The following is a 21,800-nucleotide window of genomic DNA, read 5'->3' as shown; positions in this document are numbered from 1 at the left end:
TTAGAGTCTTTGATACACTAATGTGTAATGCGTTTCTCCCCAAGGGGGAAAGAGTGTGTTTGGCTTCCCAAACTTATTTGAGAAAAACATCAAAAGAGAAGGGTTCGCTGGAACATCTTTGGGGAAAATCCAGATTCAAGGAATTTTACAAAGCAGTGAATTCTCTGTAGCCCAGGAGAGCTTGGTCGAAGGGGGGACGGGGGAGATTCTGGCACCAGGTGGAAATTGAGGCTGGCCACCCTGTACGGGGCTCCCACAATACTGCAGATGCTGTGGCATTTTCCCTCTCGTCCTCCCTCGGTATGATGCAGACACACCACCTTTCACAGCTGCCCTTCCACATGCTCCCAGGGTAACCAGGATATAGGATACTGCCTTTGCTGGAATAGTCCCTCCCCCTTTGCTGAAATGCAGACAGATGGTCAGTCCGAACACTCTGACCATGAAGTATTCAGCAAGAAGTTTGCAATTCTCCGGAGAACGCATTACAGGTCTCAATTCAGCAAATGACCCAAATGATCTTGTACAGGAGGTATGCTGCTACCAAGTAGCAGCCCCAACCCTCTTTCTCCTTTCACACTTTCTCCTCCTCATTCTGAGTTGCAAAGAGGCCAGGAGCCTTGTTGATATGCTTCCCACAGGCCACTGCGGCATGGACCTGCCTGCCCCACGCCCTCCTTCCACACCCCTGCCTCCCTAGGTTACTATCCCTGTCATGAGGCCTTAACCAAAGGGGAAGGGGGCAGGTTCCTCTTTGTAAAATACCCTCCTCTCTTCTCTTGACATGTCCCCTTTCTCTCTATCAGAGGCACTCGGTCAGAGCCTCTCCTGGAGGTCATCTCCCTAAATATCTGCAGACCAGCCCCTCCCATCCAGGGACAGGGCCTTCTGGGCCATGTTCACACACACCCCATTCCTCTGCTAGTGACATGAGCTGACAGAGCGTAAGATACCCCCAGTGCATGTCCACAAATGATGGTCTAAGTGAGGAAACTCAGCCTTCCACAGAGATGAGGCCCTGAATTCCGAAGCCATACCTTGAGGACCTCTCTACCCCACTGGGAATTGCTAAATGACTTCAGATTCACTGGCAGAACAAACCTTTGGAAAGGAGGGAGAGGGGCCTTAAGAAGTGTCTCCCAGGTATGCCATGCCCCAGGCCAAGGTCTCACACATTCTGTCTCAATCAAACTCATCCAAGCCAAGTTCTCAAGGTCTGATTGGCTCACAAATACCTGCTAATGGACTTTGCTATCCTAAAGATAATCGGAAGTAGCCCAGGTTACCTGTTGCTAAAACACCTTCCTCCAAGAGTTTCCACTCATTCTGGAATGTTTTTTTTAAGGTGTCCTTGGTATTAGAGAAGATTGAGCTGCTCATTTTCACGGACACGCCAGTCTGCAAACCAGGAACACTGTCTGGCCACATCACAGATTAAATAAGAACTTTGTTTACACAGTCCCTTCTCCACACATTCAAATGTCACTCACCTTGAAGGCATTTCACCTGTTCATGAGAAGCTTACAAAGTCTTGCTAGGATGTTTGTCTTTGCTTTGCCTGTGTACTCTTGACGATTAAGCTTTTTAAAAGTTTGCGTACCACAACTAAGCCAATAACATTAGTGAGTTTTGAGTCCTTACTATGTCCCAGGCCTCCTGTTAAATGCTTTGCTTATGTTCTCATTTAATCTTCCCAACATCCTAAGGTAGTAACTATTGTTACATCTATTTTAAGATGAAGACAATGAGGCAAATAATAGTTAAATAACTTCTTTAAAGTCACATAGCTTAGTAAACCAAGGTAGGGATTTGAACCCAAACAGTCTAATACCAGAGCCTAAGATCTTCACCACTATTCTGTGCCTAAGGTATGCTGCTACCAAGTAGCAGTAATCAGCTTTTGTCATGTAGTCTAATTTAAATTACTAGGTTTAAGTAAAAGAATTAGGAATCTGAAATTGGGAAGAAAAAAGGGAGGGAGGATAGAAAAGAGGAGGAGGAGGAGAAGAAAGGAGAGAGAGAGAGAGAGAGAAAAGAGAGAAGAGAGAAGAGAGAAGAGAGAAGAGAGAAGAGAGAAGAGGGAGAAGAGGGAGAAAAGAGGGAAATAGAAAAACAGGAAGGGAGTCAGAAGGAAAGGTGTGCTAAAGCTTTTTTTTTTCAAAACCCAGATTAGGAGTAACACACACATTATAGGAAATCTAGAAAACAGAAAAGTATAAAAAAGAAATTATAAATTGCCCATAATTTCAAGTCAGGTTTTAACTGCATTTAACAACTTGTGAGTATATTGAGTATATTTCCTTTCCTTTTATTCTATATGTTTTATACAGTTGATTGTATTTTATATAAAATTTATCATCCTGCACTTTTTGTTTGACAGTGTAGGCATTTCCTCACATGACTAAAGTCTTGCTTGGCTTCAAATATTATGTGATATGCCATAATTTCGCTAAACTTTCTGTTGCGAAATATTAAGGTCTTCATTTTTCACAAAAACTAACACCCTATCAGGAGCATCTGCAAGCAGAAAGCTTTTTCTGTTTTCAAAAATTTCCTTAGTATAGATTCCCAAGACCAGGACTACTGACTCGACAGGCATGATTCATTCGAATGTTTTTAGAAACTTTTTTCACTTTTGCTTTTCTTTTTTCATTTTTTTTTTCTAAATTTATCTTTTAAACATTTTTTTTATTTTTAAATTACAGTTGACATACAATATTATGTGGATTTCAGGTGTACAAAATAGTGATTAGACATTTACATAACTTATGAAGTGATCAACTGATAAGTCTAGTACCCATGTGACACTACACATACTTATTACAATATTATCAACTATATTCCATATGCTGTACTTTACATCCCCATGACTGTTTTTATAACTGGCAATTCGCACATCTTAATCCCTTCCCCCTCTTTCTCCTATATTCCCAACCCCTTTCCCTTCTGGCAACCATCAAAATGTTCTCTGTATCTATGAGTTTGTTTCTGTTTCACTTATTTTGTCTTTTGGATTCCACAGATAAGTGAAATCATATGGTATGTCTTTCTCTGTCTGACTTATTTCACTTATTTATTTCTCCATTAAAACACAAATTCAATAAGAATTAAGTAGTAACACAGACAAGCTCCCAAAGCCAATTTTATAAAGAAGCCCCACCTTGGATACAATCTGTGCTTCCTCAAGGAGGCGGCCCCAGCAGAAGCCTGGAAAACCCTGCTGCTGTCACTGCACACTCACTATTCCCTCTGCCTGGAAGGCTCTTCCTACCCTTCTCCACATGGCAAATATACACTTGCCCTTTGAAATCACAGCAGGAGAGTCTCCTCCTAGGTGAAGGCCCTGTCACTAACTCCTAGGCATAGTGAGTGCCATCCCCTGTGGCCCAGGACATCTGGTGACTACTCTAACACAACCTGTTTTGTCACCTCAAGAGCAGTAGTCATGTCCTACTCACCTCTGTATCTTCACCATCTGGCACACAGGACCTGGTATACTGTAAGCAGTCAGTACCTTTTGACTGAATTCATACATTTTAGAAATGACTCTGTGGAGGTCTAAAGCCTGAGGCAAGATAGATATTCATAAAAGACGCCTGGCAGAACTTTTCCCTGCCAAGCCAAATAAGGAAGCATTTCCAGTAAAGGCAGATGCAACAAACTTCTCAGGAAAGTAAAAATGGGGGGTGGGGTGCCCAGGCCTGGGAAATTAACAGAACTGCCTAATAGGGGGGCTGATTCTTACCCCCCAGAGACTCAGATCTTATTTGAGCTCATCCCTCAGCCACTTTGGGACGTCTACATTAGAGCTTATTGCTTAAGTGCTCATCATGACCAGGCCTCCATTCTCTTAAGCTTCCATATTCTTCCCTTGTATTAGTTAGGATACAATAAGCTATGTCACAAAAACAAATTAAACCTGAAACCTCAAAGGTTCAGCAACGTGTACAGCTTGCTCACACAAAGTCTGAGTGCGTAAGTGGCTCTTTTATCCATCTAGTCCCTTAGGAATCCAGTTCTGTTTACCTTGTGACACTGCTATCCCAATATCAAGGGAAGGGAGTGAACATGGAGGTGACATACCAGCTCTTAAATGCCTCAGTCTGGAATACCCACATTTCATTGGCTAGAAATAGTCACATGACTTTGCCTAATCCTCAAGGGGGCTGGCTGGGAAATGTAGTCTTTCCATTTGCCTAGGAAGGAATAGAGAACCTAAAAGAGGTGAACACTAATAGTTTTGACCACAACCCTCTAACTTTGAGGAAACTCCCACCCTTTAAAATAAACTCAAGATAAATGAAAGAGCCCTCAATCTTCCTCATCACCATAGCCACAAAATGTTAACTGGTATAAATGGGTCATTCCTCATATTTGTCCTATGAAATTATAAACCTAAGAGCTTTGGTTAGTATCTCACAAACCATCTAAAATGTGCTGCCTGATTGTGGGCAGTCCCAGGCCTCTGTCTGCCTCTGGAGCTTTGCACTTGCCATTCTCTCCACTTGGCACACTTGGCCCATGCAGTGTCTGGCCACAGACCTTTGCTTTTCATTAGCACTCAGAGCAGCTTTCTTTGACCTCTATCGAAGGTCACTGCCCCACCCTGGTTATTTTCTATCTCATTACCCTGTTTTACTTTCTCCATAGCACTTATCACTGGTCGAAATTATCTTCTTCAAGACAGCATCCAAGCCTGAACTTGTCATGCCATTGGGAAACCATCTGCCAATCTTTCTTCCCTTGTGCACCTGTACTCTTCTATTCCTGGAGACATTAAAATGATTAGGGGAGTTGAGTACATTACAGTGATTCAAGATATCAGATGCTTCCCTATTCAGAATTACACATGGTCCCTGGGGGAAGACGGATATCAGGGCGGTGACCTGGCCAATGGTGCTCATCAATGACGGACTGTCAGCCTGTGGTCTTCAAGCACCAGAAGGCCTAGGAACAGCAGAGCTTGGGAGTGGGGGACATGGCAGGAGGGAAGGCAGGAAGGGGAGCAAAATACCAATTGTGATCTGGGTTACCCTAGAATTCTGGAAACTGAGTGGTTGACCAACCCAGCATCATAAGAATGAGCAAGATGATGAAAGGTATCATGAGAGTTCGTTCTGTGTCAACTAATAAAGGACAGAATCAAAGCAAGTACAGTGCTAAATGTTCCTGAAGTTCATTCATTTATTCCTTCTTCCTTCCCTTCATTAATTCAGCCAATTAAGTAGTTAATGTATGCCTGCTAATCCGAGCACTGAAGATGCAGAAGTGAACAAGAAAGACAAGACTCTTGCCCTGGTGGGTTTTCATTCTACCTGGAAGGGGAGGGAAGGTCAAGAAGAATCTGGGAAAGAGGAGTGGGGAAAGGTCTGGTGTATCACAGGAAGATATCCCCCTCTGAGAGGAGGATGAGGTAGAGGTCCGAAGTTAAACCTTCACTCTGTGATTTCAGGCTTGCAGGACTGCCCACACACAAGCAAGTCAAAACCCTTCCCAGGATCATCCCTGTGCTGCTTTGTTGTAGGGGGAAGGAGGTCAGCTTGTGTCACCAGCACCTCAAAAGAGGCCATACAAAAACCACAAGTCTTTTAAGGAAGTTTGAACAACAAACTGTAAGTCTGAGTTGGTGCTACATCTTTCTTTTGTTGCTAAAAAAAAACACAGAAATTCACTTTTTAAAATCTCTGACACAACTTTCTATAATCACCCTGTCTTTCCTTCCAGAGCTGCTACAACTGCACTCACTGGTGGCTTTAATGTGGTGCTTATTTATATCCTAACTAATTCTGAAAAGCCTTAAGCATCTTGCAGATCAAAAGCCAGAACAAGACATTGACCTCTGTGCCTCAAGTGCCCACCTAAGAAATGAAGGGGAAAGAACTGGATTTTCTTGGCTAGGAAGAGCCAGGATCCCAGCCCACTATGCTCACTGGCAGGCCCCAAGCTCCAAACACAGTGCTCACTGTCTAGCCAATGAAATACATTCGCTGGAAGCCAGAGGACGCTCAGAGAAGTGCCCCAAGGGACAGGTTGGCACGGAGTCCTCCAAGGAAGCAGCCGCCCCAAACTCATCCCTCAGCGGCTTAGTAGGGATCTGGGGAGGCCTCTGGTACACTGCGTATATTTAAGGAGGGAAAGTTTTCACTGAAACCAATAAGACTATTGGAGAAAGACCACAGATGGGTCCCTGAGGAAGAAGTCTCTGAGGAACAAAGGGCACCTACGGGGTTTCCTTGGAGCCATAACACTTGCGTTGACTCTGAGCGCTGGTTAGCATGCCACCTATCATACACCAAGGAGGTGGGTCACTGTCACCCAGCTCTCTCTCCTCCAGACGGCAGTCTTTCATCATCTATGCTGCCCAGATTTCAGCTACATGTCCATGCCTGGGGCCACCCACAGCTCCATCCAACCAGGAGTAGGGCCCTGGAGGTGCTTTTCTTGGGGCAAATCTTTGGGGCGAACCAGGGGTGGCCAACCCTGTCTGTCCTGACAGCTAGAGAAGGTAGCTGTCCCCTGATGCTCTCTGCAGCCCTGGAGCAGGGGGCAGGAAGCACATGAAGGCTCCACAGAACAACACCCAGCCCCAAACCTGCCCCGACTAAAACCCTGAGGTCCAGAGCCAGCTTCCTCAGAACCTACTGTGGCATTTCCTAAGGGCCCAGACTCTGACAGGAATCATGATTGTGAGTCATTCTTGTGTAATTTACCCTCCTTGCTGTGCATGGTAAAGTCATTACCAGTCTGACAAATCTGGGGTTTCAGGATGTGACTCACAGATCAGCAAATTCCTCAGAAACAACTCTATTCAATTAAGTTGACCTCAGATTCTTCATTCAGATGGTACATCCTGATGGCACATTGTCACTGACCTAGACTCCTAGCATTACTGCAGGGTCAGTAACAGGTGACCACACCTGGGCGCAAGTACTATTCTTGGACAGCCAAAAAGCTCAGGTGTAGCAGACAGCCTGTCTAACGGGGAGCTGGAGACAGGCGGCCAGGGAGGGGGGACTGGGGCATGGGGAACTGGCTGAGTGCCCCCGGCCATGCTCACTGTCCCCTCACCTCCTCCCTGACCAACTCCCAGCGACGACTGCCTCCTTGTCTCCATTTAATTCCTTTCTTTGGGTTCCTGCTAACATTTTCTCACAGACTGTATAATAAAGTACCACAACCTGGATGGCTTAAACAACAGAAATGTATTGTCTTGCGGTTCTGGTGGTTTCAAGTTTGAAATCAGTGTCGGCAGGGTCATGCTCCCTCTGAAGGCATTAGGGAAGGATCTGTCCCAGGCCTCTCTCCTAGCTTCTGGTAGTTTCTTGGCTTATGGTTGCATAACTCCAACCTTCATATGGCATTCTTCCTGTGTGTGCCCAAATTTGCCCTTTATCTTAGGACACAGTCATATTGGATTAGGTCCACTTTAATGACCTCCCATTATCTTGAGCATCTGCAAAGACCCTATTTCCTGATAAGGTCATATTCACTGTTCCTGGGGACTAGGACTTCAGCGTAAAAATTTGATGATACAAGTTAAGCCATAAAACATGTCAATCTCAGCTCTACTCTTTTTTAATAGTTAATATTCATCTGATAAAAATTTTAAACAGTACAAATAAATATATTTCCTTCCAATTCCTGTTTCCCAATCATCACCCCTAAGAACAATCTTTATCTCTTTCAATGGACAGTCCCTACATGTAAAAGCAGATAGACAGACAGGTAGAGTATGAACAGATGGATGGATGGATGGATGGATGGATGGATGGATGGATGGATGGATCCTCTACTTTGCCGTTTTTGCTCCTTTGGCCTTTAAGTAGTTAAATAAAAGCCTTTCCATGAACAAATACTGAAGCTACACATTCCGATGTAAGGTAAAAGAATCAGGGAACAAAAGCCAAGATTTGGCGAACAGGGATATGCTCCACTGTTTTTAAAGTAAATGCAGCCTAAGACCTTCTCCATAAGATAACATCGGTAATGAAGGCAAATCATGAAAAGGGAAAAGGGAAATTTCTGCCTACAAGAAGGGGCAAAATTAAGATTTCCTACAACCTTCCCAGGAGGCAGCCCCTTGGAAGCACCCCAGAGGTAGCCCCACTCCCCCAATCCAAGACTGCCTTGAGACCTCTGCTCTGGGCTCAGGCTGATTCAGGAGAAATCCAGGCAGAATTCTACAGTTGAAGGTTTCAGACAATTCTATAAGGATTCAGGTTCATTTCTCCAAGATCTCAGATCAGCCTCTTCTTCCAGACACCCAGATGGCTTGGTTTTCCCAGAAACCCTCTAAACCACAGATGGCAACTCATTATCCACTACCTCGCTGTTGACAGAAGTCTTGGCATACTCTACCCACTGCTCTCTAGCAGGCTTATTTCCTTTCATCTTGGGTATCAGCCCACAGAGTACATCCAGAGCTGCTCCATGCTTTCCAAACCAAGATGAGCATAAGCACCAGCCCCCTTTGATGAGCATCTTCTGTAATTACATCTGTGCTGGTATGAATCACCTACTACATTCACCCCAGGCAGCGCTGGCAACCACTGATTGAGTTAAGTCAGGGTTAGAGCTCCAAGAACCTGAAGAAATGAATACCTAATACAGCCAACTCTTTCAAATATGAAATGTCTCCAGAGAGCCACTGGTATGTGCTGTCCTGCAGTCAATTCCTGGCTCAATTTTCCAACCCTGAATGACAATTCTTGGCACCATACTTTTCAGGGTCTGACTTACATCCCCACCAGAAAGAAGGTGGGCTATCAGGGTGTTGGCAGATGGGGCCAGTATGCTTCTGAAACTGTATTACTTCTACAGTTTTTCCACACAAACATAAACCTTCCTGTGGACTAACCTAAAAACCACCATCTAAATCATCATTTCACAAAATATCTACATTCTAAGTTCCCATGTCCAGCTTTTGTAATGCACTGGGAAGCTCCAAGAATTATGCCTCCCATGGGGTTACTCTTTTTTTTTTTTTTTTTTTAAGATTTTATTGGGGAAGGGGAACAGGACTGTATTGGGGAACAGTGTGTACTTCCAGGACTTTTTTCCCAAGTCAAGTTGTTGTCCGTTCAATCTTAGTTGTGGAGGGCGCTGTTCAGCTTCAAGTTGTTGTCCTTTCAGTCTGAGTTGTGGAGGGCGCAGCTCAGCTCCAGGTCCAGTTGCCATTGTTAGTTGCAGGGGGCGCTGCCCACCATCCCAAACTGGCAACCTTGTGGTTGAGAGGACGCGCTCCAACCAACTGAGCCATCCGGGAGGCAGCTCAGCTCAAGGTGCTGTGTTCAATCTTAGTTGCAGGGGGCGCAGCCCACCATCCCTTGCGGGACTCGAGGAATTGAACTGGCAACCTCATGGTTGAGAGCCCACTGGCCCATGTGGGAATCGAACCGGCAGCCTTCAGAGTTAGGAGCACGGAGCTCCAACCACCTGAACCACCGGACCAGCGCCCATGTGGTTACTAGCTTGCCAAGCCTGAAGCAACAAGTTCTCTTAGACAAAAAAATGCCAGGTAGCAGGTGCCTTCACATAGGTCCTTGTCACTCACTGTCAATCTTTTAACAGTACCTGAGAGCAAAACAAGATGTATTAGGGAAGAGAGGACAAAAGGTGGATGTGATGGAATATCAGAACTCTGAGCAACCTGGAGGAGGAGAGCAAAGTTGTTAGCATGATGTATTTATAATTATAACAATAATAGCAGCTGCCACTCTTCCCCCCAACTCACCCCCCTCCCCAGAGAGTCACCTCTGGGAGGTGGAGCTATATGTGTGGAGGAAGATGGGTTCCCTGTCCTGAGGGGTGGCTGTTGGGAGGGTACAGGACAAAATGGTGTGTGATGACAACAGGTCACAGAGCGCAGTGAAGGAAAAACACAAATATTCAGTGGGAGTTTAGGCCGAGGGGGAGGCCATAGTGACAGATGAGCCATCAAGGTCGCAGCCTCACTCTAGAGTGACAGTTTGGCCCACACCCCACTCCCTCATCAAAAAACAGGTGGTGCCAAGAGCAGTGAATCTATAATACATGACAGCATTACCTGGCCCACAGCAGCCATGCAATGGACATGCTCAACCTCATGGAGGACCCACAGCAACAAGCGTACAAGGGAGGAGAGTATAATTCCAAGGACACACCAATGTTTCGGAGCAACATTATCCTGATAAGCAAAAGAGAAGTGACCGATGTGCACAACCACATCCAAATGGGGACCATGGGCATTGCACCCACTCGTCCATCCTCCACCACCTAGTGCAAGGCCACTGGCCTGACCAGTCACAGTCACAGACTGTGAAGAATATACTACACTTATCTGGGTCACCAGGGGAAGAGACCACAGGCCTCTGTGGGGGAGGAAGTAACTTTCCTCTACTGTTCTAGGTTCTTTCAGCTGGTCTAATAATCAAATAGACATGAGACAGATTAACAAGAGAAAATGACCAAATTTAATTACATATGTATGTATGGGAACCCCACACATATGTGCAAGTCAGAGACAGAAAGGGAAAATTAGGTAGAGATGACATCCTGAGCTAAGGATGAGGTAAGGCACCTGAGGTTTCAGAGGGGAGGAAGGTCATTCACAGGATGATGAGAGCAAATGTTCAGTGATTAGAAATTTGCCCTGCTCTGTAGAGAAGTCATAAAAAATTGTTTCTGGTAAGAACTTTTATTATGGGCAAGGTCTCCAATTTAAATTTTTTAAGGGAGAGGTAAGAGTTTCTTATGAGCCTGTAGGATCTCGATTGCCTTCAGTTCAAAGTAATTCACATGCCATAGCGACACATCTTGGGGAGGCCTGTTCTGAACCCCTTCACCTCCAATACCTTAGAGCTAAGCAGGCTACTTCCCCTGAAACTTTTAGAAATCTCTGTCCTCAACCACGTGAAATAGCAGCTATGCCTGAAGCTTGTGACCAGTTATTCCTGCTATCTTCAGCGCGCCCCATTAGATGTATAGGAAGACGTTCTTACTATTGGGAAAAACTCATTGATCTCTTGAGGCCCCCAGTGGAGGGTCTAGGCAGAACCCAGGCTGTCCCAGCTGGGGACACAGTGGATGTGTCTGTGTCCATTGCAGAGGACAAGCAGAATGCAAACACACAGGAGATGTGCTTGGCCACAGGTCCTCCCACACCTGTGTTGTTCTCTGAGGCTCATGCAATGCATTTGGAAGGGCTCAGGGCCCAATAAGCCACCCCTGAGGGACTTGCCACCTTGGAGAGATTCCCAGTGCTTCTCCGGAGTATACCAAGCTCTTCATTTTGCACACTTGCTATCCCAAGTCAGGCACTCTGGCCTATTGTGGGACATTTTTAACTATTAGAAATTCCTTCCTTCTTTTTGAGCTCCCTGCCTCCCCATGATTGTCTTGTACTCATTTTTGTATTATAGATATCAACACAAAGTGTGTTTCCACACATGTATAGTCTGTTAGCAGGCATCAAAATGGAAAATGTGTTGTGTCCCACTTCTAGGGATCTCTCCTATAGAAACACTAGCACAGTATGTAATATGTAAGTGTGTAGGGAACCATACTAGCACTCTCCCTGGCACACGGACTCTTCGATCAAAATTGGAAAGACCATATATAGGGGATTCCTGCCTGAAAAAGGAGATTAAACATGATGATCTCAGATCTCAACTGTTCTTCCACTTAGGAGCCCTTGAGTTGTTCCCTCTCAAGAAGCAAGGAAAGCAGACCCTCTGGTCTTGCTTTCTGTCCTCTCTGCCTCACTTGTTTCTCTTCCTCTTGGCATAAGCCTTGGGGCTCCATGGAGAAAGGGATCAGAATCAGGTATCCATTAGGAGCCTCCATGTGGTCCCCGAGGTGTCTGAACCACTTCCTCTGGTTACACTGGGGGAGGGAATACAATGCCACGCCCCCCAAAAAAAAAAACACCACCAAACTCTGTTCATGGAAGGTCGCATGTATCCACCCCAAGCACATACTCTTCTGCAGTCATGAACCTATGGGTCCTGACAAAGGAGCAACAACATGAGTACCCACATGGGCTGCGGCAAGTGCTCTGAGTATGACAGCCACCACGTCTACAGGCCCAGGACAGACAAACGCAGCAATGACTGGAGCAGCCAGCAAGGTTCTAGGAAGGAGCACAGCCAGAACAACCATGGCAGAGAGGAGGTGCTGCCAACATGTCCAGACAGAGTGTGAACAGGATGGAGAAGGTGCTGCAAGCTTGTCCTAGGAGAGCGTTTCCAGCATGTCGCCAGGAGCCCGCCTTCAGAGGGCAGCGGGAGTATGGCAACTGCTAAGATGACAGGGAAGCCCAGTATAGAAGCAAAGTTCTAGTGCTAGGACTCTTTTCATCAGTCCCATGGCTCTGTGGACACCCTGAGGCAGGAAGACTGCAGCTCACAGAGGGGTTTTTAGAGAGCCGTTCCAGCTTTCCCCACTGCACTTTAATTAGAGAGGAAAACTATAGCGTCTGAGAATGAAACATGTGTTTTAGGAGACAACGACAAGAATGTTCATAGCAAAATAATGTGAGATGGCAAAACACCGGAAACAGCTCAAATGTCCATCAAAGAGAGAACTGATAAATTGTGGTAAATGCATCAGTGAAATGCCATAGAACAGTGAAAATAAACAGTGGCCATGGATGAATATCACACAATGTTAATTAAACCTGCAAGACACAGAAGAATGTAAATCACATAGTTCCATTTATAGAACAATTCAAAAACAAAACCAAACAACATAACTGTTTAGGATAGATATTTGGTAAAACTAAAGAAAAACAGTGACTTCTGGTAAGGAATGGGGAGTTTCTATGGAGTAGCTACAGAAACAGTGGGAATCAGAACAAACGGAGCCTTAAGTTGGTTTAAACCAGGGGGGTTCAAACTGCGTTCCATGAGCCAACTGCGGCCCACGATCCATTGTTAATTGGCCCACAGCAAATTCCAAAAATATATTTAGTTTACTTAAATAAACCAGGTGAGGCAATACGTACTTCACCTCGAGTGAGTGGCCTGGCTGTTTGTGTATTTTACCGCGTATGGCCCTTGGTGGAAAACATTGAAAAAAGTTTGGACACTCCTGGTTTAAACCATAAGGAAAGAGTCTCACAGGGTGGAAAGCCCAACGCAGAGGATCTTAGGAAGATCAGTGCTCCCCTGGTCCAGGTAACTGCTTTATTCTTGGATTGCCTTTATAACTGAAAAATTCCAGACCAGCCAAAGCAAAAGACAGTCTTCCCTTCTACCCTCTCTTCTGTCCGTGTGATTGAGCGAATTTAGGATACGTGCTCACACTCGCGCCACTACAAGTAGCCAGAGGAATGCTGGGTGCTGATCAGCTAAACCCAGGATTGGTTCCTGAACCAATCCCTCCAAGATGGACACGGGAGTAAAGTCAAGTGAGGTGGCAAACTCCTGGATTCAGAAATAGAATTCACCCCCAACCCTGTCCCAGTTTCTCCTGCTAGTCTGAAAAGAATGCTGAGGAATAAAGAACTGCAATGAGGCAAGAGAAACCAAGGGTATGAAATGTGTCAGCAGGATGGGGTGTAAGAGCATAAGGCTAGGTACAAGTAGGCCCATCCACCTAAGGTGGTCAGAGCAAAGGGAATGACAAACTTGTATCAAATGTCTGCCATTCACTGGGCACTTTACAAAGGTTCTCTCGTTCACTACAATCCTATGATGTTTGCTTCATTTTACAGATGAGAAACACACTCAGAAAGGTTCAATATCTTGCCCAACGTCACAATGCTAGGAACTGGGGGAGCCAGCATTCAAACCAGATAGACACTCGCCAAAGTTCATGCTTTTTCCACTGAGAGGCTGGATAGAACAGTGGCATGGGCAGCAAGACTGGCCCTGACCTCTCCAAGGCATTTAGCCAGCTTCTCCCAAGGCAAGGCCTAACTGCTCAGGACCCATGTACCTCTAAGACGAGGACTGGCAGTACACCTACTTCTCCTGAATGTCCTTGCCTGGTTATAATAGCGCCACTCAGGTAAAAAGATTTAGAGACAGCTGGAAATTCACCCTCCATGTCTGTTTACTAATGCCCCTCACCCAGAGATCACTGTCCAGTCAATTCTCACCTCCGGGGGTAAAAATCTACAAAACCATCCTCTTATTTCAGACCTTTCTCTCCTAGTAGGTATACCAGAGGTACCCGTCACTGTGCTCTCTCCTCTTTCCATGTACCTTGAAGACCCAAACCCCCAACCCAAACCAAAGCCCCTGAAGGGACAGCCCTACATAGGACATAATCCTGCCTGTCCCCCCCTCCCCAAGCCATGCCAATTACACATAGGTGGACACTTGACACAGCACACCCATTTTACACAGCATGGCTGAACCATCAGATTGACATCCAAAGAGTACATCTACCCCATCAAATAGACTCAATAATCACCCACAAGCAGAAAATCTTCATCTCTAGGCCAAATGCCAGTTGCTTTGTTTTGAGTCTCTTAATTTGCATTGGTTGAGATTTCAGAAAGGGTAAAAGCTACCAAGAAATGAAGAACTATTGGAAATTATTACTACTATGATAAAACTCCAATTATCATGGAGTTTCTAACAATGCAAAGATTTAAAGGGACTTACATTTCCCCTTCAAAAACACGCAAGGTAAATGGATTACTGCTTCCTTGTATTATATTTTCTTTTTTAAAAAATTATCAGTTCACCCAAAATCACATAGTAGCTGAATACTCTTTTTCTTCCTTACACAGAATCACCCCATCTGCATTGTCTTCTGAAAAGCTGTGTTCACTGGGAAAAGTAACAAACTTATTACGAGAGACTTCGCTTCTCAAATTCTACCCTTCTTTCCTCACCCCCTCCTCCCATGTCTCCCTTTCCACTCTCCTCTAGTCTCCCCACAGCCCTTCTCTCTCCCTTTCTTTCTGGGCTGTGGAAAGAATCGATTAAGTTCTCTGCCCACCATTTGCAGCAGCTTCTTTCTCTTTCCTGAGACTTCTTCAGCTGTGGGGAGACCCAGGTCCCAATTGGGGCATTGTTGCAGGAACCCTTGGGTTAAAGGGGCGGGGTGAGGGGGTTGGAATTCGGCAGATGCCTTTTTTGTCAAAGACAAAGGCCCCCATACAGCTTCTCCACTTCCCAGAACTTTCATCCCTCTCAGATCAAAGGGCTGCTCTGCATATGAAAGGCACCGCCCATTATGAGGCGCACATTAGCCCCCCACCACTCCACTGGCCTCCCAGCTCCAGAACAAAGGGTCTCTACATCTGTTCAGGCCCAGGCCTCACCTTCTGGGGCGTTGGGTTGTTGAGTCTTCTTTTCTCTTAGTTCACTTCTGAGAGCCACAGGCCCTTGTGGTACAGTGGGAAGGTAGAAGGTGTCCTCAGACCATTTGGCCCAGATAATTTTTAAGACACCTTGAGGATTCCTGGTCTTTGCCTCTGTCACCTCATCTGGCTATCCAGGCAGTGGGGACTTCCTCCTCAAGCTCATTTATTTTCTCCCTTCCCAGCCACTCTTTAAAATCCCTCCTCCTTCTTTACTTAAAAGGGACTATTCCCTTAGAATAGTCTAGACTGGCCCCTCAAAGCAAGATGGTGATGAAAATCCTGCTCCTTATTTTTTTTTTTTTTTTTTTTTTTTTTTTGTCATGCGAATAGATGCTGCCAGACTTAGGAGCTAAAGCATCCACACACTTTTTGGACATTAGCTTTGCTTTTTTTCGGTGGGGGGTAGGGGCAGGCTGGGGGAGGAAGTGCTTCTCAAAACTTGGAACTAAGCTCTTCTCAGCAAAAGAACTCAAGTATGAGGACCAGAGATACTGATCTTCAGTGACACTCCAACCTGAAGTGCCATTTTGTAAAGATGATAGTTCCTGAATACCAGGAGAACACACGGAAAACACCTGGAAGAACGCACCAGGCAGACTGGGTCTTCCCTCTCTTCTCTTCCTGTCTCCTGAACACTCTCCAAACCTGTCCTTTCCTTCTTCTTTCCTTGGTCGGGTCTCCCGAATACTCTTCTTACCACCAGTCCACATACTACCCTGAGGTCACATGGCTGACCGAGCACATCCGTCTCCTGTTACGGACTGAACTGTGCCCCCCCCCACCCAAAATCATATGTTGAAGCCCTAACCCCCAATGTGACTGTATTTGGAGACAGGACCTCTAAGGAAGTAATTAAGGTTAAATAAGCTCGTAAGGGTGGGGCCCTGATCCCACAGGACTAGAGTCCTTACAAGAGGAAGAGTCCAGAGCTCTCTGTTGCCGCGCACGCACGTTGGAAAGGCTATGTGAGGGCACAGCAAGAAGGCAGCCATTTGCAAGCTGAGGAGAGGGACCTCGTCAGAAACCTGCCTGCCAGCACCTTGGTGCTGTACTTTGAGTCTCTGGAACCATGAAAAGAATCATTTCTGTTGTTTAAGCCACCCAGTCTGTAGTATTCTGTAATGGTAGTACATTTCTTCCCCCAATTTCCACACAGTGCTGGGGTAACAAGAATAAATATCAATCTCTCCATTGCCAAGGCCTTGAAAGTTACAACCTCCACTAAGCACATCTGGATTGTCTCGGCCCCTCCCTAGAAAACTCTCTTCTCTTAACTGCTGCTGTCCTGAAAGCTAATTTTCCTTTAAATTGTTTAAAATTCTGACAAGGCTAACAAGCTTCAGGAGGAATCATATGAAGATCCAAATGAAAAGCACAATAAAGCTAATTACACACGTTTAACCACGTTCAGACCCGTTACTGGGGCTAATTACGCGTAAGTGATAAGTAATTCATCTAAATGGTTATACACTGTATTACTTTTAGAGTCCAACCTGTTTTCTGGCCTTTCTCTTATTTTGGATTTTCTCTACTGTCCAAGATCAGCGTCCGTGTCGGGTTTTCCCTTGTAGAACAAATTATAGGATGTTTACAATCGAGTCCACACAAAGAGCAGCTCTAGAAGCCAAACATTTCTCTCTCCAGCTGTCTCAGTTCCCAGACTCCAGTGGTCTCCCTCCCGGTGGCCCAGGGTCCTGGGCTAACATGACTGAAGCTCGTGGCCAAGAGGCTGACTCCAATACCCCCGCAGTAGTAGCAGTGTCTTGGCCCCCATCCAACGCACACTCAGCCACCAGGTACATCCTGCAATACTGCTCTTTGGGCTCTCACTTCCCCCTGAAAAGAGCTCTGTGTTGCCCCTCTGCCCACAGAGCACACCGAGATTTCCCAGCCTCACACTCGAGCCCACTCCAGAGTCACCACCCACTTCACCCCTACACAAAAGAAAGCTCAAGTAATCAGTCCAGCCTGGCAGATCCAGCCAGCACAGCACAGCACAGAATCATGGGGGGGGGGGGGGGGTTGGTTATCAGATCAAAGATTGCTGAACCTACCCCCAGGGGTTTCCAAGTCAGGAAGTCTGGGGTGGTGCCCACAATTGTGCGTCACTAACAAGTTCCCAGGTGAGGCTGAGGCTGCCAGTCCAGGGTCACACTTTGAGAATCACTGGTTTAGCCTAAACATCAGAGGTGGCGTGTCTGGCTCACAGCTAAGTCTTATTTGTACTACACAATGTGTTCTTTTTTTTTTTAGGTAGTTATAAACACTTAAAACCCAGGACATTTCCCAGAAAACTCAAGATTTCTGACTTCTCTCAAAAAAATAGGAAGGTCTGGAAATTGCATGAAGGTGATCAAAAGTACGAACTTTCAATTGTAAGATAAATAAATACTAGGGATGTAATGTACAACATGAGGGCTACAGCTAACACTGCTGTAGGAGATATAGGAATGTTGTTAAGAGAGTAAATCCTACAAGTTTTCATCAAAAGGAGAAAAACACCTTTTTTTCTATGTTTTATATCTATGAGATGATGGATATTAACTAAACTTATTATGGTAATAATTTCACAATATATGAAAGTCAAATCATTATGCTATACCCCTTACACTTATACATTGCCGTATGTCTGTTACATAGCAATAAAACTGGGGGGAAAGAGTAAATTATATAATGCACTTCCAAATTATTAATTTAAAATTAGGAAGGTCTGGCCACACCAGGCACACATTTCCACACAGCCAATCGTCGACTAGAACCAAGCAGCTACTGCCCTCTTGGCATTTTCACCCTGAAACCCCCAGTTCCTGTCACTCCCCACTCCCAACACAGGCCAGTTTCATTTATTCATGTTACCTACCCAGCCACTATGGATATTCAGGTTTATGATGCATGATCTTTGTCACTTGCCCAATCATTTTACGGGATAAATCCATAGAAGCTGGATTGCTGGATCACTTTGATATGTAGCACATTCTGCAACTAGATACCATTTTAAATTAATAATAACACAAAACGGGAAAAATCAGTTAGCTAGATGACACATTTTTTAATTTGGACATTTTAAATTAACCAATAGCAGTCCTCACATCTCTTTCCTTTTGGGCTCCACCCTAAGTCCTCTATCTTAAATAAACATCCAGTTAAACTTGCCATTCTCTTCCCTAACTTCTGGCAACATCCTCAAAAACGACTTTGCTACAAGAAAATTAGCCACAATGCAAGTGCCTACTGTATACTCAGCACCACTGGATATCCTCATCTCTCAAACACACACACACACACACACACACACACACACACAAAACCCTTGTACACATGGGTTTGCACCTTGAATTGGATACCTACAATAAGACACCTTTGAAATTATACCAAGATCTACCCCCTTGGCCAAATGCTGAAATTTTACCCTGGGTAACTGTTATGGGCCGAATTGTGTTGCCCCAAAATTCATTTGTTGAAATCCTAAACCCCCATTACCTCAGACTGTGACTGCATCTGGAGATAACGGCTTTTAAAGAGGTGATTAAGTTAAAATGAGGTCACTAGGGTGGACCCTAATTCAATAGGACTGGTGTCCTTAAAAAAACAGTGGCTAAGGACACAGACATACAGAATGGGAAGACCACGTGAAGACAGGAAGAAAACAGCCGTCTACAAGCCAAAGGAGAGGGGACTCAGGAGAAACCAATTTTGAAGACACCTTGACCTCAAACGTCCAGGGACTTCCAAAGATTTCCTCTTTCTCTAGAATTGTAAGGAAATTAATTTCTGTTGTTTAAGTCACTCGGTCTGTGGTAATCTGTTATGGCATTTCCAGCAAACTAATATAGTCCCTTATGTCTGCTGAAGTATTTAACTGTGATTTCTACTGTATCTCCTAGGTGACAGACCAGAAAAGCAAGAAGAAAACTCCAGTCTTGTGCTATCAGAATCCCTTTACTGACCCTCCCTTCTTCGGCTGATTTCTTCCTCTCTCATTGTCCACTCTGTTTCTCTTTCCTGTCTTCTAGGCAATGGCACCTACTTCTGAACTGTCACACCCCACAGCAGAGCAGCGAAAGGGAGAGGGGGAGGGGGGGCAGAGGTGGAGAAGGTGTGCGGTGGGAAGGGGAGGGCCAGAACAGGAGCCCAAGGAGCACTCACAAGGATCTTGGACATTCCAAATCCAGGAAGGGAGGTGGGAGCAGCAGGGCAAGCTGGGGGTGGGGGCACAGGCCGCTATCACGATCCTGAGATTGGATTCAGTCACAAATTGTCTCAACACTTTCTCTCTGCCCAGCACTCGATTTATGAGGCCACCCAATAGGCGTTTTCACCTTACAGCATCTCACAATGGCTTCTGGTCCTACGTTGGGTCAACAACATCAGCACTCTCGTTGGACAGTGTCTAATCTAGGACCATGGTAAACACAAACGTGGCTGCCAGGTCACAAGCAAACTGGGGACCCCACTGAAGCCCCAGACAGCACAGAGTGCCCCCAGAGTGTCCTCTCCCTGCTGATACTCTGCTCAGTGTTAAGCAACATACCTGCCAAGAGCAGAGGCTCAGTATGAGCTCAGGTCCTCTCCTGGGGTGGAGTCAGGGAGGCAGGGATGGGGTCTCTCGTATTAGGGTTCCACATTTTATGATTCCACAGGCTTTGCTGAGCCGGCACCAAAGCCCCAGTCACTCCCCTTTGAGATCTAGACAACTGTGAAATGGAAAGGGACGGGCCTCATGGAAAAATGTGGGGGTAAGACAGTACAACTGTGTCAGGAGGGATAGAGGAAAAGACAACAGAGAAGAGGTGTCTTAATGCTCGTAGGTGACATTCTACTACGGCAGCAACACCCACCTCCAGAGTCCAGGGCGGCCTCGCTCCATCCCTGGGCCATGGAGCACCGAGCCTGCTGAGACTTTAACCGGCTCCTGGGAAGGTCCCAGGTAACAGCTGACCCCAGTCCCACCTATCTTCTACCTTGTCCATCTCCTCCGAGCAAGGTAGACTCTGCCTCATGCACGCCTGTGAGGGAGGAGGAGTCAGAGACAGATGGAGGGTTCTCCCTCCCCTCTGAAGAGACACTGGGAGTCATTCCTAGAGTCCAGGAGTGTCCTGGGGCTAACCCACAGAGGAACAGATGGCTGCAGGGATTCAAAGGTGCTCTCTACCCCCCACCTAGTTCACCAGGATAGGCAGCAGGGACATGGGGCAGAAACGAGGCTGCAGCATTTCCTCAAGTGCGTCTCTTATGACCCCAAAGGCCGCCGAGCAGGTTTAAATCCAGCTGAGGTCAGAACCCCAGCAGCACATATGGTAGCCATGTAGGTGGACAAAAATATCTAATTTTTTTTTTCAAGTTTGCTGTGGATGTCAGAGGGGCAGCCCAGAGCCAGGGATGGCAGGACTAGTACCTGCTTTGTCTCTGAGTCCCTAAAACAAAAAACAGAGTGCTGAGCCTATGCCGAGTACTTCAGCCATGTGTCCCAAATAAGGACTAGCAATAAAAGAAAAAGCTACTCAAGCCTGAGCAGACCTGTTCTCAGCTGGAAACACAGAGCTGAAGTCTGCGTCTAGAAGCTCGAGAACATCACAGCCAGCCATAAGGCACACGGTTGATTAGATTTTCCATTTCTGGTCAAAAATCAAGAAGTTAAAGGATGGCCAAGGTGAAGAAATGCTGTGGGAGACCTTCCTGGGAGAGCTAATAGCCACCCAGACTTCCAATCCATGAAAACAGTGCCATCCACGTCTGCAGTGACGCTCCATGCAGATGCAGGGACAAAGCTAACACAGGGAATCAATGTCACAGGCCTGGGACATTTACAGTAACTGCAGCACTCCACCAGCTATACACAAAAACACTTAAATATTATAAAACAATGTGGAGAAAATGTAAAAAGGCAAAAGACTGAGACAAAAGCAAAAAGATTGGACTTAATGTGAATTTTAAGATGCCAGTGTTCACACAGCTGTGTTCAACTTTTGAAGCTAGCTAGCACACAACCATGTTGGGTCCCATTTTAGCCAAGGTATCTGTAAGTTCACCGGCCTCCCATTGGTCCTTCCAAACTCTGCCCATTGAAATCCAACTTCCACATGTCCTGCCTGGCTGACACACTCAGTGGAGGCCGACTCATTAACCAACAACCACTCGGGAGCCCCTCCCATGCTCCAGACTCTGCGGCTGGAGCTGGGGTACAAGGACCAAGAAAGCACAGCCAGCCTTCGAGGAGCCTGCACCTTTCGGGGAGGCAGTCATCATGACCCCAGCAGAAGCTTCCACTGGGACACTGAGAGGACAGCGTTGGGTCTTCACCCAGGAAATAATGTGTAAGCTGAATCAACCACCAGCCAGGGGGACAGCACGGGGAAGGGTTCCTGGCAGAAGGGACAGCATGTGCCTACAAAGCTCACCTGTCTCAACAAAGTCACTATTAGGGCTGGTTCTATTCACAAACAAATCTGCCCATATTTTAGGAACCAGTTCCCTTTCGGATAGTTCACATATTTTTTTCTAG

At 45.9% G+C, this 21,800-nt stretch overlaps 1 protein-coding gene across 1 annotated transcript in view; it reads right to left on the bottom strand.

Moving 5' to 3' along the window:
- Positions 1-21,800, bottom strand: part of TRABD2A (TraB domain containing 2A) — a 129,884-nt gene that overhangs the window by 88,258 nt on the left and 19,826 nt on the right.

Source organism: Rhinolophus sinicus, chromosome 2 (genome assembly GCF_057876585.1).
Source record: "Rhinolophus sinicus isolate RSI-liver-muscle chromosome 2, RSI-T2T, whole genome shotgun sequence".
Lineage (NCBI taxonomy): Eukaryota > Metazoa > Chordata > Mammalia > Chiroptera > Rhinolophidae > Rhinolophus > Rhinolophus sinicus.
The sequence above is the reverse complement of the archived record's forward strand: the minus strand, read 5'-3'. Positions and strand labels throughout refer to the sequence as shown.